The 15057-nt window shown below is 38.1% G+C and overlaps 1 protein-coding gene and 1 non-coding gene across 2 annotated transcripts in view; both read right to left on the minus strand.

The window, feature by feature from the left end:
- Positions 1 to 15057, minus strand: part of LOC142435972 (thyrotropin-releasing hormone-degrading ectoenzyme-like) — a 186741-nt gene that overhangs the window by 112394 nt on the left and 59290 nt on the right. The gene's annotated exons all lie outside the window — the stretch shown is intronic.
- On the minus strand, positions 13980 to 14144 carry LOC142435974 (U1 spliceosomal RNA). Its single transcript, XR_012781695.1, has one exon. It is a non-coding gene; the product is annotated as a U1 spliceosomal RNA (small nuclear RNA).

The following is a 15057-nucleotide window of genomic DNA, read 5'->3' on the forward strand; positions in this document are numbered from 1 at the left end:
ATACTTGAGTAAATACAGTATTTGAATTACAGTGCTGGTGAACAGTACTGAAAATACCACTTATTGCCAAAAGAATAGAAAACTCTGTCTTGGACAAAGCGTGGTCAGAATGCTACTTAGAAGCGATGATGGAAAGACTGGCTCATATACTTTAGGTGTGTTATCAGGAGATGTGAGTCCCTGGAAATGAACATCAGGATTGGTAAAGCAGAAGGTCAGTGTACAAGAGGGGGACCTGCAACCAGCTTGATTGATACAGTGGCTATAACAATGGGCTCGACACAGTAACAATTGTGAAGATGGTGCAGAAATGGATAGTGTTTTGTTCTGTTGTACTTAGGGAAAGAGCATTCCAGACAAATAGTAGAATATCGATGCATTTGGAAAGTTAGAATTTAGAAGAGAGATAGGAGCTAACAGCCAGAAGGAGCAAGTATAAATGGAAAAGATTCACACAAACACACAAAGTAGGAAGAGCAAGTCTGGGACATTTCAAGATTTACTGAGTAAAGTCAGGGAATTAAAACACAAACACTTGTTATCAAGTCGATTTTTACTCAGAGTGACCCTGTAGGATGGAGCATAACTGCCCCGTGGTTTTCTATCTCTAAATGTGTGTGAGAGTAGAAACTGCAGCTTTCTCAAAGGAAGTAGCTGCTGGTCTCCAATGGCTGTCCTTGTGGTTTGTGGACTAGTGTGTAGCCCACTGCACCACCAGGGCTCCCTGGGAGAAGCCACCAAAAGAAATGAAGGAGAAATGGACAGTGAAATTGTTAACAACAACAGTTGAAATCAAGTTTGTTTCAAGAGGAGATGGATCCTGACTCTAGAATGTACTGGGAAAGAAAGTCAACCAAGGTGAACTGAAGCTATATTTTGATATAACAAGAGCGATATGACCAAACAGTAAGACTGAAGACAGAACCAGAGTATTGATTTTTGTCATAAAACTTCTAAATTTTTTATTAGGATTATATTAGCTCCATAGATAGATTTTTGGGGAAAATTGACATCTATATACATTAAAAAATAATTTTCAAGTAAAAAATGTTTTTGGCTTCCCTTACAAATTTTTTCTTTTAAAAATTTTTTATCTAGCTATAATTAACACACTCTATATTTCAATAGTTCGATCATATTAGTAAAGCCTTAATATTAAGAAGTCTTAAAGGGATGGGCTTTCAAACATACAGAGGTTTCCCTCGTTAACCTATTTGGCTGCTAACTTCAAGGTCACAAGTTCAAATCTACCATATGCTTTGCAGAATAAAGATGAGGCTGTAACCTCCAGGAAAGATTTACAGTCTCAGAAATCCCAGGGAGGAAATTTACTTTGTACTATACAGTTGCTGGTCTGAAGCAACTCAATGGCAGTTGATTTAGTATTTTGGTTAAGAGAATGGTAAAAGAATTGGAATTTTTAATAATGATGCAAAGATATAAAAGAGTTGAGATTAAAGGAGTCAAGGGAATATTAATATTTAAATATTAATGCATGTTTGTAAGACTTAATGTGTCAAGCAGGAAATCTGATGATTTGATAGAGTATGGCTTTGCATGAGAAATATCCTTGAATGTACAAGAAAGAAAGTTACAGCATCCACTGGAGTGTTTGGCCTAGATAGAAGAAGATATTCTTCATTTTCATAAAAAAAGAAAAGAAAGCAGAGTTTATGGAATGTGCAGGTGGAATTATAGGTTTGATATGAAAGAATTTCGACATATTTGTTGTTTATATAATTTAGTGAAATAAGAAGAATATCAATAATTCAGAGAGACTTGTAAGATGCGATACTTTAAAGAACAGAAAAAATAGGTCTTGAGAAAATGTAAATTGACTTGGAATATGTGTATATATACCTTATAATCCAGCAATTCCATCATGAGAAAAATGCAAGTAAAAGGACACATATAAAAAGATATAATTGCAATACTGTTTCTAATTTCCAGTTTTTAATTTCAGTACCTCATAAAAGATGAAAGTTTCAAACAAATTTAGACCAATATTATAAACTAGTAAACATGAATGACAGAAAATATGGATGAGATAAATTTGCAGTCTCCTCACTGGTTAAGGAAGGAGCTCTGGTGGAGCGTTGGGTAAGCATTGAGATGCTAACTAAAAGGTGGTGATTCAAATCCACCAGTCACTATACTCAACAAAGATGAGGCTATCCTCTCTCATAAAGATTTATAGCCCTTGGTACAGATAAGACTGGAAGCACAGGGAATCCAGGACAGTAAAACCCCCCAGGACAGATGATGAGAGTAGCCATACCAGTGGGGTAAGAGGGAAGGTCGGGGAGAAAGGGGGAACCGTTCACACGATCTAAATAAAACACCTCCCTGGGGGACGGAAAACAGAAAAGTGGGTGAAGGAAGACATCAGACAGTGTAAGACATGAAAAAAAAATTATAAATTAGCAAAGGTTCTTGAGGGAGGGAAGGCGGGAGAGGGAGAGAAAAAAAAATAAGGACAAGGGTTCAAGTAGAAAGCACATGTTTAGAGGAGGATGATGATAACAAATGTACAAATGTGCTTGACACATGGATGGATAGGTCGATGGATTGTGATGAGTTGTCCAAGACCCCAATAAAATGATATTTTAAAAAAATTATAGCCTTCAAAACCATCCATAGGATCACTATGCATTGGAATCTCTTAGATGACAGTAGGCTTAATGTTTAAGAAGCCCTAGTATTGCGATGTTTAAGCATTTGGCTGCTATACCAAAGGTCGTAAATTCAAACTCACACAGTCTCTTGGGTGAAAGATCTAGCAATCAGCTTTGTTAAGATCACAGCCAAGAAAACCCAATTGGGTGAGTGTAGGGTCCTGCAGGGTCGCTATGGGAGGGATTCTACTCTAGAGCACAAAACAACCACATTAGAAGGGTTATCTCAGGGATGGGGGTGGGATCAGGGAGAGGATTAGGAGATTCAATTGTTTTATTTACTCAGTTCTACATTTCTTCAATTCTGTTTCATTTACTCAGTTCTATATATATTCGTTTCTGTTTTATTTCTTTCAATAAAAGTCTAAGAAGCTATAGTGGAATCTTTAAAAGCTGGAACTCAACAGACCTGCTTTGTGTTTTACAACCCAGCATGTTTTCCACTTTTGACAGAGAGCAGTCTTCCTACGACCCGATTGCTCTGTTCGTGGGAACAGTACAGGTTTCCTTCTCTCACAGACTTCTTTTATGCACAAGTTCCAGTGTTTGCATGTTTTACTATATTTTTAACAAAAGGCTGATATTTTTTTGAGTCTAGAGCTTGAGATTATGCCTGATATTCCCTTTAGGATTAAAATATTTATTAATTAATGCTTTATTTTTAAAGTAATATGTGTCCTGCTAAACTAGAACATCTGAGATTAATTTCAGTTTAGTCTTCTATGTTTTATCTCAATTTTTTCCGGTGGAATATCCCTGTTTCATAACATACATGGAGAGCTTTCTGAGTTTTTATTTTTGTTATGGGATTTTTCTGAGTTTTTTTATTCTTTAAAATAAATGGATTTAGTAGATATACTAGAGAATCAATAGAAAGATGGGTTAAATTGCATTTGCCAGATATTTGGAGTAATCCTTTAAAACATTAAAATCTTACAATTAAAAATTTTATTTTAAAATTAATAAATGTTGTTAGTTGGCACTGAGTTGACTCTGACTCGTAACAACCTACAGAAAACAAAGTGAAACACTCCCGGGCCTGTAGTGCCCTCACAGTTCCCAGGCAGGCTCCACTGGGCCCGCCACCGTGTCCGCAAGATCCTTGAGGATCTTCCTCTCCCACTAACCTCCCACTTTGCCAAACGTGATGTCCTTTCATAGGGCCTGGTTCCTCCTGACCACATATCTGAAGCCTGTGGACATACTTTTCCTGCCTTTGCGTCTAATGAGCATCCGGGACATATTCCCCAAGGTATAAAGGATATTAGCAAAGCATTAATTCACAAAAAGTATTATATATGTTTATGAAAATGAATACTATATATACATATATCTAAATTTCTAAACCAAATGGAGAAATCTCAATTACAATTTTAAATAAGTGAAACTACTTTGTCTTAAAGATTCAATACACAAGTTTTCTTAAAAAGTATATATTATTTCATCCTAAATTCGTTTTATATTTCAAGTCAGACAGGATATAAAATAACCGCATAAAGATGCCGGCACCAGTTGTGTTTTGGAAGATCAGCCCACCATCGGCATCCTGGTCACTCACTGTTGGACGATTGCTCCTTGTCAGCACTAGGACTAGATGTTCACAGCTGGAATTCCATACGAAATTTAGCGTATTAAGAAAAAGCGCGGCATGAATTAATGCTAGTGAACAAGGCCTGTCGAACATGCTATATAAACAAGGCTTTTAAATGACACTTGCACAATATTGTGCTAGCAAATGTCACAAATTAACAGGATCGTTACAAATTATACACATTTGTAATGAACAGAATCATTACAAATTAGATTTTAAGTACATTTTGAATGTAAAACAATTCCCTAATTTCTCCCTTATCTCAAAGCTGGCGCAAGGTTTGTGTTTTTTTAAGATTCATTACTGGATTTAGTTGAAAAGTAATAACTTATATGGCTTATTTTTCAAAAAACAGAATATTGTGAATATCATGCAATTTTAGTGTCAGATGGATATTTTTCCTAAAATATAGAGTACAGAACTAATCCTAAATAAAGTACCAATTTTATTGAGTTGCAATTTCTTTTGATAATTGAAATAGTTACCTTTTCACCTAGCTATCAAAATCCAAATTAACCAAATATCTGTACAATTATTTATAAACTAGTTTAAAATTCAAGATTTAGTTACACGGTTAAACTCATGCTGCCATGGTTCCTTTATAGTCATTTGTTTTCTTTTAAAATACAACTTGTATTTTATTTTACCATGTATATCAAGATGTATATAAATGACATCTGTAACACATTAGTTCCTTCTTTGGTTAAATTTGACTTATTGAAAGAAGAAAGATGATGGCTGTTTGACATGAAAAAGAATGATTGCATCTGCTTCTTCTCTGAGATTCCATTCTCATTATTTTCTGAGAGCATCTAAGAGAGCCATCCCCAGCCTGCTGATAGGTCCTTCTTCCTCTGAAAGCTCTTCCGGAAACAGATTCTACATCTTCCCTTATCTTTATCGCGAGACAACTTCTCCGTGCCTGAAATTGTCCAATTTCCACACATCAAAGTGTTAACGTTATAGGGGAAGACACTTGTATAACATTTCTAAGAAATCTTTCCTGAGTTAAGTCCAAATTAAATTATTCTCTCCTTTCTCCAATAGCACTTGTTTTAAAATGTGGTTCAGTAAATAGCACAGTCTGTCTAATTTTAAGAATTTATAAAGAACCATATCGGGTGCCCTACTAGAATATGAATCAGGTTCTGAAAACCCAGCATTTCTCTATCATGGTTGTTGTTGTTGTTAGGTGCCTGTGAGTCAGTTCCAACCCACAGCGACCTTACGCACAAAGGAAACACTCCCCAGGCCTGTGTCACCGTCACAATGATCATGTTGAGCCCAGTGCTGCGACCCCTGTCAAGCCATCTCACTTAGGCCCTTCCACTCTTTTTGCTGACCCTCTAACTTACCAAGTGAGATGTCCTTTATTAGGGATTGTCCTCCTGATAATAGTCAAAAATAGATGAGACATCATTTTGTCACCCTAACTTCTTCTACCCAGTAAGCCGGCTGGACTTCTCCCAGAACTTTCTGTGTGTTCTTTGGGCCCTCACGCAAGGTCCTTCAGACACTCTCTCCACCCCTTAATCCACATGCAGCAATTACACCGTCATCTTTCTCATTCGTGCTCCAATTTTCATACGCATGTGGGGCAACTGAACATGTCCTGTCTTGAGTCAGACGCCTCCTAATCCTCATGATGACAATTTTTGCTCTTTAACAATATGAAAAGCTTTCACGCACCCGATTTGCCCGGAAAAATATGTTGCTTACTTTCTTGACTGCCGCTTCTTAGGACTGCTGCTTTTGGACCCAAGTTGAAAATAAAAATCCTTGTAAGCTGAAATAAAAATGAAAAAACCCTAACCAGTGGCTGTTGAGTCAATTCTGACTGTGGCAACCCACACGTGCAGAACGGAACTGCTCCAGGGGGTTAAGGTTCTGGGCTTCTGAAAGGAAAACACCAGGGCGGCAGGGTAGATGGGGTAAGGTTTACCAATGACTTTCTCTCCGGACAACGCCGATGCCCTTGAGGAAGGAACAAGTATGCTGTCTATGACGAAATAAATACTCGGCGCAGCTCCCTGACCGTTCGCCATCCGTGTAGTGTTCTGTTTTCTGACACCTTCTCCCAAGAAGCATCTGTGATCACTGCATGTTCTCATGGATCCTCTGTAAATAGCACTCGTTGGAGAACCCAAGGATTCTAGGTAGCTGCCACCATCTTCGGAGCTGACATCACCGCCCTGAACTTACCTTGCCTGAAAGACCTCTTGCAGAGACATTATTTTATTGAATCTTGTTCTCGGAAATGTATTCATAAATCCAAGTGTGATGGGCAGGGATTATGTGAACCTTCCCAGTTGTGATGCCTTTTCTTTCATTTGGGGGCAGGTTTAATGGTAACAACAAACAACAACAACCGGGCTATTTTTCTTTGTGAATCTCTCTCTCTCTCTCTCTCTCTCTCTCTCTCTCTCTCTCTCTCTCTCTCTCTCTCTCTCTCTCTCTCTCTCTCTCTCCTCTTTTCATTTCTGAGATACAGAATTCGTGACTGAAAAATTCTCACTTACTCACAACAATTTAAAAATGTCATCTCACTACTTTCTGTCCTCAGTGGTTTCAAGGTCACTTGTATGTAAAGTGTCACTTCTTCGTTACTGCTCTCAGTGTTACCTCATTTTTCTTTAAACTGTATCAATCAATGTATCTCAGAGTGGAGCCTTATGTATTTAACTTTCTTGAAGTTCCTTGAACTCCTTATAGGGGAAAAGCATGTCTTTATTGATTTTGGAATAGTTCTTTCATTAAATTTTTCCAAATAATCTTTCTCCTTCTCTCTGTTTTCTCCTAAGCTTTCCCAATATGCATATACCGCTATGCTTGATGATTTGCGATATGTCTTTTAGGTTCATTCATTTTATATCATCATTTTTTCCCTGCTCTTCAGAATAGATATTGCAAATGGACTGATCTTTAAGCTGGTGGGTTTTCCCCATTTGCCTGCTTAAATTTGCTATTAAAATCCTCTTGTGAATTTTTCATTTCTGTTATGCTTTGCTGCTCCAAAATTTGTTTTGTTCCTATTTATAGTTTCTTTTAATTGAATTTTTATTTATTTGTTAACACACCAAACTAATGGTTTCATTTGCTCATGTGGTCCTTTAGCTTTTGATTTATAACAGTGAATTAAAGTCTTTGGTAATTCTAATGTATAAGCTCCTTAGGAACAAATACTATTAATTTATTCTGTGTATGACTACCACAAAAGAAGTCCTGGTGACGTAATGAGTTACAGTGGCACTGGGCTGCTCACCTCAGGTCAGCAGTCTGAAACTACCAGCCATTTCACACGATGAGGCTTTCTCCTCTATAAAAACTTATAGCCTCCAGTCTGGGGTCTTAAAGGCTTGAAGGTGAACAAGCGGCCATCTAGCTCAGAAGCAAATAAGCCCACATGGAAGAAGCACACCGGCCAGTGCGATCACGAGGTGCCAAAGGGACCAGGTATAAGGCATCATGCAAAAACAAAAAAAAAAGATATAAGTGTGTGTATGTATGTGTATATGTATATATGTATATATATATATCATATTAAATGAAGGGGGAAGTGCAGAGTGGAGACCCAAGGCCCAAGTGCCGACCAATGGAGATCCCCTCATAGAGGGGTTTAGGAGAGGAGATGGGTTAATTAGGGTGTGAGGTAGTATCGATGAAGAACACAGCTTTCCCCCAGATCCTGGATGCTTCCTCCCCCCAACTACCATGATCCGAATTCTACCTTTCAGGGCTGGATAGGACAGAGGCTGTACACTGGTGCATGAGGGTTGGAGGTACAGGGAATCCAGGGTGGATGATACCTTCAGGACCAAGGGTGTGAGGGACGATGCTGGGAGAGTGGAGGGTGAGTGGGTTGGAAAGGGGGAACTGATTACAAGGATCCACATGTGACCTCTTCCCTGGGAGAGGGACAGCAGAGAAGGGGGGAAGGGAGACTCCGGATAGGGCAAGATATGACAAAATAACGATGTATAAATTACCAAGGGCATATGAGGGAGGGGGGACTGGGGAGGGAGGGGGAAAAAAAAGGACCTGATGCAAGGGGCTTAAGTGGAGAGCAAATGCCTTGAGAATGATTGGGGCAGGGAATGTATGGATGTGCTTTATACAATTGATGTATGTATATGTATGGATTGTGGTAAGAGTTGTATGAGTCCCTAATAATATGTAAAAGAAGAAAAGAGAAAAAATGATTAGGGCAAAGACTGTACAGATGTGCTTTATACAATTGATGTATGTATATGTATGAACTGTGAAAAGAATTGTATAAGCCCCAATAAATTGTTAAAATAAAAAAAAAAATAAAACTTATAGTCTCAGAACTCAAAGGGCCAAGTCTACTCTGTAGGATAGGGTCTCTATGAGTTGGAATTCACACAATGACACTAAGAGATAACTCACATTTCCTTGTCTTTTTGCATGCTTCAGAGTATTCTTGCTTAAAACACGGCATTTTGAATACTATTCATTGAAAACTAGAATTCCATGAAAATAAGGTCTATTTCTACAAAAAGAGGGATCAGAGTACCACGCAGGGAATGTGAGCTACTGAATTCAACAATAGTTGAACCAGGGAGTGTTGGAGAAGGGTGTGTCAAGGTCAAACAAAATGTCACAAAACATCCCTTTCATTTTTAAGTTGCTATTTTTTGTTAATTCCATGTTGTCTTAATTGCTGTAAACCTTTGTTTCTCAAAGTTATGACAAAGTTGAATCTGATCGTTTGAATGTCGTGTGTTCTATTTCTGTGTAAGGCCAGGCTCCTGTGTTTTCCAACCCCAGTCTTGAATTTCTGTTTGAACTGTTTATACTGTTATCAACAGGAAATGTAGAAAGTACAGTCATCCCAACCAAAAACATGTCCGTTTCAAGCTTAGTAACCAGGACAAAAGAAGCCTTGAAATAGTTTTAAAATAGCTAGAGTCTTGCTCTCATATTTCTAAAACTTCTACCAACATTTGAAAAGCAGTAAGCAATTGTTATTATTATTCAATAGGATTTTAGAATAATTTATTTGAATATATATAAATAAATTCAGAAGTTAAAAAGTAATAATATGCATGACATTTTTGCTCAAGAATATACTGAGATTCAAGTGTGCAAACCACATTGAAATGACTAGAAATACTATGTTTTTGAATATTGAAAGGAAAATTATACACATAAATATGTTGAAGAAGCATCATAGACAATCCAAACAGGGAGGTAAGTTTGTTTGTTTGTTTTTATGTGAACATTTTCCCTTACATAACAAGAAGCCAGAAAACTGTGATAGTCTTAAACTTAAGGAAAGTGGGATATAATGAATATGTGGTTGGTGGAACTCAGAGTCTATTGAGAATTAAAGAGAAACTGCCTTGAAAGGGCAAAAAAATAACATGGCTAAAACACTGATTCTTGAAAATGAGAAAATATCCCTTAACCATGACAACATTATGAGTTGGAGATTTTCACCAAATATATACTGTTCTTCAAAAGGTAAATTGAATAAAACTATATTCTCCTTTTGTATCCAAGATCTCAACTTTAATCTGCCTGGATGTAAGAGTATGTTCACCACTAAACCTGCAAACATCAAATTGCTTTATGTAAATTCTTGCTGTACCCATTTCCAAACTAACAGATTTTCCCCCAATTCTTCATTCAACCAAACACCCAATTTCCTACCAATATAGTTGTTGTCCTGAAATCCTTTTTCATCATAACTGATACAGATTTGTTTTAGGAACAAAAGGTTGCTGTGAGGTCCCATCAAGCCGGTCGGACTAATCGGCACATTGGTACAACAGAAAGACACGTCGCCCAACCAGCATGATCATCACGATTGTTAGGTTTCAACCCATTGTTACAGTCACCGTGTCAACCAGTCTCGTCGAGTCTTTTTCTTTCTTTCTTTCTTTTTTGCTCTCCCTCTAGCATATCAGGAATGTTGTCCTCTTCCAGGGACTTTTCTTTCCTGATAACATGTCTAAAGCACCAAAGACGAGGTCTCACCATCCTTGCTTCTATGAGAATTCTGGCTGTACTTCTTATGAGACAGATGCGTTACTCACTTGGCAATCCATTGTACTTTCAATATTCTTCGCCAGCTCCAGAATTCAAGTGCATTCCTTATTCAAAGTCCAGCCTTCTCAGGTATATGAAGCAACTGAAAAATCATGGCTTAGGTCAGGCACAACACTTTTAAGAACTCTCATGTAACAGATGTTCCCGATGCAATCGGTTCTTTGATTTCTTGACTGCTGCTTCAATAAACATTGATTTTAGATCTAAGCAAGATAAAATTCTTAACAACTTCCATCTTTTCTCTATTTATCCTGATGTTACCTATGGGCCCAGTTGTGAGGATTTTTGTTTTCTTGACATTAAGTCAGACTCCTTTTTCTGAACAAGGCTGTAATCCTTGATCTTCATCAGTGAGCGCTTCAGTCTTCCTCACTTTCAGCAAGCAAGGTTATATCACTCACTTATCAAAGATGGTTAATAAACCTTCCACCATTCCTGATGCAACATTCTTCTTCATGTAGTCTCTCTTCTCTGATCACTTACCCAGCACACAGATTAAATAAGTACTGTGAAAGGACGTGGCCCTTTCGGGGCTTTGAACCATGAAATATTCCATTGTTCTATTCAAGCAGCTGCCTTTTTTATGACTTGGGATTAAATACATACAGCATATTATTCTACAGCTCAATCACTTCAAGTAGAATTGTACATTTGCTACCACGATCAGTTTCTCAACATTCTTCTCCTACATAGACTCCTTGACATCATCCCCCTTTCACCCCAGCACCATCCCTCTCCCTTCCTTTTGAGCCATGACTAGGTTCCGCATGAGCACAATGAAGTATTCTGCAATCTTCATTCTTATCAATCCTATCCCTGGTTGCCTATGATCCAAAAATTTGGTGCAAAGGTACTCACTCCCTAAAAATCACCAATTACTTATACAAATGCATACATACTTAGATAATAGACAAAAACTAGTGTGGCATGTCAAGATTTCATTGTATAAAGGTAAAAAAATACATCTCTAAATTTTAATAGTTATCCCAACGTATACTAAACTGAATCATTTTCTTATTTAGTTCATTATCTGATTACCTTTTAAATTATTTTACTCTATTATATCAGCCTTTAGATTCAAAAGAGTTCATATGTACAGAATTAAGTATCCAAAAATATTTTATCTCAATTTTTGAAGAAAATTCAAAATTATCAAAATATATTTTTCAAAACCAAGTATGTGCTCCTGTGACATTTTTTCTATTCCAACATTAAAATTAGTACATTATAGTACTACCAGATTCATAAGGTAATTTGTAAAAGTCGATGGCTTGCTGGTCTAATGATAAAAACCTCTTGATTGTAACAAATAGGTTGAATTTAGTACATCTATTGGAAGGTGGGTGATAAATTTGCGGAAAAACAAATAAATTCAAGGCAGGGAGATTTAAACAGCCTTTTAAGCACTCTTTCCCCGTGCACAGGAGCCTGCATGACACAGGTGGTTTGTGATTAGCCGGCAGTTCGAACCTGAAAAAATAATTCCAAATCAGAAAGGCCTGGAGATAGAATAGCCCAGAACACTCTCTGAAGATTGGCTGTCTTACACAGGGTCACCCATCAATAGCAATGTCCTTCCTATGAACTCAGGAGAGTCCTTTTTTCCATGACACCAGGATGCACACATTGTTTACTCATCCAAACAAAATGTCCCCAGGCCCCTCTTAGAGCAGAAGCTTTATTTCGCACTTGTGCTGAATATCTCACATGTGCTGACACCGCTGACAAGGACAAAGGCGTCGTATATTTTTCATTAAGCATTCATATGAGGAGATCTTCAAGGATGGGCTCACACAGGAGGTGGATGGGATTATTTACACCGATAGGACATCGCAGAGTTCAAGAACAATACTGAACACAGGCATGCACCTCAAACTTCACTGTGCTATCAAACTAAATTTGCCACCCTAGGATATCCCGGATAAGTACAATATGTAATGAAAGGGAACGCCAGCATAACTAATGCCCCAATCACTGCAATTAAGCCACAAAAGAAATGGAACAACTGAGAACCGCACATCATTTTATCACTCGTGTACATAACAGGCAAGGAAGAAGTAAAACAACTTGCCCAGGGCACGCACTTGATATTGAATAAACTTTTTAACTGTCATTGTTGGAATCACTCACACATGACATACCTGATTTCACACATGACATACCTGATTTTCTAGAAGCTAAGAGGATTATTTCACTACATGAGGGCCAAATAAGTCTACAAAAATCATAGAAACCCTTATGAAACAAACAAACCAACCAAACCTTCCACTTTCTAGGTCCATGTGCTTCTTAAGGCCGTGTTTCCTTCCTGCTCAGCACTTCTGAAGATTCCTGCACACTGCGATGCATGCCCTATCAAAAATGTAGTTTTGGTGTCCCCAAGGGATTCCAACTGTGTTTTCCTTTTCATGCTGAGTTTGGGTAATACCAAGAAATCTGAAGAGGCCAGATCGGGCATGGAAGGTTCCCAGTGAAATGACCAGAACACGGAGGGTAGGTGAGCAGAGTTGTTCCCGAAATTCCCCAGAGCAACTTTTTGGGTCGTTTTCACTTCAATGTAGTTTTGAGTTTTCTTCAGACGTCTTCGTCTTGCATTCCTGTGATCATCCTGTTCTTTCTGAGAAACTCTCCATTGCAGATCTCTTTAAATCCAACAACCGTGCACCAGAATCATCTGAGCTGAGCTCTGTGCCTTGCCCTTACCTGCTCCAGCAGATCCCCTCAGAAGTTACCTTGTGATTGGGCCTTTAAAATTTTTATTTTTTCAATAGTACCTTCATGAAACTATGGCAAGTATATACTAAGAGGATTTGTCTGTGTTCATTCACTGATCACAAAGACATGTTCAAACATGTTTTATTTAGAGTAAATCCATGTGTATATGAACCGGGACTCAAGTAGAAATGCCTTTTACTTTCCCCTTGTATTCGCAGGTTACTGGAAATGATTGCACAGATACGGTTTTCTCTAAGTTCCTTTCGTTTACTCTAACTTCGCAGAGTTCACAAAGAATCAAACACTCAGATTAAAATTTCATGAAACTACCTTCAGTTCTTCTCAAGGAAATAAATTAGCTTCTTCACTAATTTCGTTGAAAAATAGATGACTTGTTTACTTGCTTCTCCAGAGAGATGGCAATCATAACCTCAACTTGGACTCTTGTATCTGCCAAAGTGTAATGGGGAGCCGGTAACAACTCTGGGCTTGGCAACATCTGGAAGTCAGTCAGTAAAGTAAACATTCCTCACAATCACCTGTCAGAAAACATATAGACAGCTTTCATCTCAGGTTTCTCAGTGTTTTCAATGTTTATCTCTGGAGAGTTTCAAGTTCAAAAGTATCATCCAGGGAAACAAAGTAACAAGTAACAAGTCATTTAACATGACGCAAACTCATAACAATGGCAGGTTATAAACAGAAAGAAACAGTCGACACTTTTATATCAAAACAAGCAGGCATAATCTTGGCAGAACTACCACAGCAAGACAATGTGGGATTTTCACTATTTAAATTCCGTAAGTTTTTCTATATGGAGAATAAGCTAAATTGGATTAAATCTGAAGTTCCAATATATGGGTAAAGGTGAAGAAAGCCAACCTTCACAGGAAAAAGATATGCCTAAGATTTATATATATATTCACAGCGGGAGAGCGCGGATGCGTCCCCCACCACCACAAATTATGCAGTCAGGTTTCCCACATTTGGGGAAATCACAGGGGTCAGCGCATCCGGCATGCAATGTATAAGCTTTCCCCTGGAAAAGCACCTTCCTGATCACAGTATCTCTCCTGCCAACACCTAAGATTGATGAGTAAAAATGCACAGTGGCGATGAGTAAGTACTTGGCACTCCACAGGCAACACCGAGGAGCCCCGGTGGTTCTACAGGGTAAGCAGTGGACTATGAACCATAGGCTGCCCCGAGGGAACGGCCCAGGCTCTCTGCCCTCCTACAACCATAGCGCCTCAGAAACCATGTCACTGTCACCATGCACTGGAATGGACTAGATGACAGTTGGTTAGGTTTTTAATTAGTTCTGTTTTTACATTTTAACTTTAGCTTGTTTGCAACAGCAAAATTTGCCTAATTTCCCTGGATTCTTCTTATATCAACCAAAACAAGAAAAATTACTTATTTCTATGTCTAGAAGAAATAAACCACCATTAGACATGAAGTAGAAACTTTCCATTTTAGAAAACTAGAGGCAATTTGACTTTGGTGTGCTTTAAAATAGATCAATATAAATTCAAACATGAAAAATTAAATTATTATTAGGTTCTATTTTTGAGGGGGGGATAAGATGATGTTTTTTACTCATAGAAAATTATTTATATACCAGCAACATCATGACTTTAGCTATCAGCAATGTCAATGAAGAGAGGCATTAAAATGAGCTGATGAAAATATTTGATGAAAATATCAGGGCCATCCCACCATGAGACATGGCGTCTCTCACTGACCCATAGAGCTACAGGGGACAACACTGGAGACACAGGTGGGAACTGTACCCGATCTGACGCCACCACATGGTCAAAACACTAAGGGTGAGCAATGGAGCAGCAAAGGGAGCAAAGCAATGAAGGCCATGAGGAATACCAAAACTAGACTTTGGGGCCAGGGCGTGGCACCCCATCAGACTCAACCGAAATCCTCTTGAGGTCAACAAACAGACCTGGAACTATTTATAGCCTTTTCTTTTTTGTTGTTGTTGCTTTGAGT

This window comes from Tenrec ecaudatus, unplaced genomic scaffold, assembly GCF_050624435.1.
Source record: "Tenrec ecaudatus isolate mTenEca1 unplaced genomic scaffold, mTenEca1.hap1 Scaffold_112, whole genome shotgun sequence".
In the NCBI taxonomy this organism is placed as follows: Eukaryota; Metazoa; Chordata; class Mammalia; order Afrosoricida; family Tenrecidae; genus Tenrec; species Tenrec ecaudatus.